Source organism: Dermacentor variabilis, unplaced genomic scaffold, assembly GCF_050947875.1.
Source record: "Dermacentor variabilis isolate Ectoservices unplaced genomic scaffold, ASM5094787v1 scaffold_13, whole genome shotgun sequence".
Classification (NCBI taxonomy): domain Eukaryota; kingdom Metazoa; phylum Arthropoda; class Arachnida; order Ixodida; family Ixodidae; genus Dermacentor; species Dermacentor variabilis.
Genome location: NW_027460291.1, coordinates 42130850 through 42133707, shown reverse-complemented (window position 1 = coordinate 42133707; position 2858 = coordinate 42130850). Strand labels below are relative to the sequence as shown.

General features: G+C 46.1%; 1 long non-coding RNA gene across 1 annotated transcript; it reads right to left on the bottom strand.

The window, feature by feature from the left end:
- Nucleotides 1–380: 380 nt before the first annotated feature.
- On the bottom strand, nucleotides 381–1544 carry LOC142566823 (uncharacterized). The gene is made up of 2 exons (XR_012825136.1): nucleotides 1452–1544; nucleotides 381–681 (listed from the first exon to the last, which is right to left on the bottom strand). It is a non-coding gene; the product is annotated as an uncharacterized LOC142566823 (long non-coding RNA).
- Between the last annotated feature and the right edge of the window lie 1314 nt (nucleotides 1545–2858).

Sequence of the window (2858 nt, the reverse complement as noted above, 5' to 3'; positions counted from 1 at the left end):
CATAACAAAGTTTTTAACGGACTGCTATATGCGGCACATATTTAGTTTAAGAATGGTTGCAGGCCCATTTGCAAGGCACATTCATTTTGATCGAATCCTAAGGGTGGCGATGTTTTCCAGATATCCACCGCGAAAGTTGCGCTATGACTGCTGTGTCGCTCTTGCTTTTACTTTAACACCGTTTGATGCAATTACGCACCAGACTACCAGAAGATCGCGGTACACGTACAAGACCGCGAAGCACACTTTAATCATTCCAGTAGTTCACTCACTTTTCGCGAGCGTTGATATTATGGGTATAGGACAGGAGATGCTTCGGCACAGCTTGAATTCATCTCTTCTCAAATAACGACAGCGTTTTAGCATAGACGTAACACGAGTAGACAATCAAAACCATATTTATTGATGTAATAAAGAACTACAAGAACTAAAACTGACGAATCACGAAAGGAAGAGCGTTAGCATAGACGTGGCGGCCACGCACGCGTACTCTTTCTAAGGAAAGAGTAGCCCACGTGACCTCGTTCGGCAACAATCGTTCGCTGGAGGCGCAGCAGCTGCAGCATGCGATGCACGTGGCGAAGTGCGCGCTGCTCGGGGCGGTGCTGCTGCGTGCGATTCTCCGGCATCGAGCAGCCACCGCAGCGTCGCCGAAGGGCAGCACGCCGGCAAGTCGGGGCACTGAGAGGGTCAAATGCTAACCAACCAACTCCGTGGGTATTCAGTAAAAAAAATATAAAAACTACTGTTCGTTGGATTACAATCTCGCTCGAGGATGGTGAAGAGGGCCGAAGTGCGCAGGTCAATTGCAACGAAATTGGGCCGAGCAAATTCACCAATTTTTCCGCATGCAGGAAACCGGGCATGCGCGCATGGCCGTTAACGAGCAACATATCGTTCTAGCAGTTGACGACGATTTTCCCTCACCCCCCGTTCTTACTTAGTGTCTACGGTATCGGGCTGCTAAGCACGAGGTCGCGGGACCGAATCCCGGCCACAGCGGCCGCGTATTAAGATGGAGACGAACTGCGAAAACACCCGTGTACTTAGATTTGGGTGCACGTTAAAGAGCCCCAGCTGGTCCAAATTTCGGGAGTCCCCGCGTACGGCTTGCATCATAATCAGATCGCGGTTTTTGCACTTAAAACCCTAGATTAAATTTTTTAACGATTCTCCCTCTGTCTTGCGACCCTTGCTGCCTCATGTCTTCCTGTACTACAGAATGTGTGGCTCGGAAGTAGTCGTTTCCAAACCCTGACCGCGACCTATGCCGATGGCAACGCTTCCAAAAGGCATTGGACAAGCGTGCAACATTTCCTATCTTGTTTCGCAAAGGTTAATTGCAAAATGTCATTAAATTCTGCTGAAACACTCACGCGCCAAATAATGGATAAGTGAGTTCTAACGCTCCATTCGCAGTAGAACGTCGCCAATGGCCGATGTGCACATACCGTAGATTACCTCCTCAATGACGCCAGTTGTGCTGCTGCGTGCAATTCTCAGGCGTCGAGCAGTTTCAGCAGCGTCACCGAAGCACAGCCTGGCCACAGCTCCTGGAACCGTGACAGCACAATACTAGCCCTTTGTAATCCTTGCGTGGCACTTGTATTGTGTGATAAATCCACTAACACGGCCTACGCTCACTCGAAGCGCAGTACAGAGGCGGGTATGAAATTATAAGTTCCGGGGCAGTCGGACGACGGCAAGAAAATAGTTCCTAGCGAAACAATCCAATTTGAACAAGAACACCTGCGCCATGAACACCAGAACTCCTCGTTTATTCCAGTTGCGTCCAGCGTACCTCAAGGGAGTGTGCTTTGTTCTTTGCTTTTTATAGTCTATAATATTGCTTTTTCTGACTGCATGTTATCCCGAATAAGACGTTTCGCCGATCATTCAGCCATTTTCCGTAAAATTTCTACCGATTCTAACCGTAAAGTGTTCAAACCACACCTAAATGCATTGAGTAGATGGTTTTCAGACTGGTAAATGACCTTAAATTATGCTAAAGCTAAGTGCATGTCATTTTCACGCTCTACGTCTCGTACTGCAACGTCATACTTTCTTGTTAATAAGATTCTTGAGGAGTCAATTTGCAATGGGATCCAATATGTTCGTAATCACATCAACGTTACACTTGCATCGATTACCCGCAAATTTGAAATAATAAAATACACACTCAAGATAGCGCGCTTACTCTTAAAAATGATCTAGCATATACACTGCAATAGTGATACCTCAAAGTCGAATACGCATGCGCCACCTGGGATCCGAACCAGGACTCCATCGTGCGTAACCTAGAATCCTTGTAAGCTGTGCTGCTTGCTGTATCTTTTACGAATTACCCCTCGCACTATAGTGCTGCATGTTTAAAGAATCGTGCCGAATTGCATCCGCTATCACTACGCCGCAAACACGCGTGCCCATCGCTCTTTCGTAAACTTCACCATCACGAGCGTTTGCATTGATGGCTTCTTTCACTCACGCTCTGTTATTTTCTCTCGCCGAGATCACCCTCTCTAAGTCAGAGACCGGTGTGTATCACTCAGATCTTTGCGCTCAGTAATTAATACCCAGATTGATACTTCGCTAGAATAACCTACCATCATACATTGCCTACTGTAGTTCACCCCGACAAATTTCAACAAATCTTGCGTACGTATATCATATTCTGATGTCTCTGTGCAATGTGAAAGTTTTGTTTCTTTTCTTTTTGAATGAGTTACATTCTATATTGTGTTCCTCCGTTACCTTTGGCATCCGGTAGATATTGTTTTCGAGTTATCCTCTTTGAGTGCCTTTTATGCACTCTGAGTTCTAGGTGTTTCAAATTTCAAATATTTTCTAATGTACTGTTA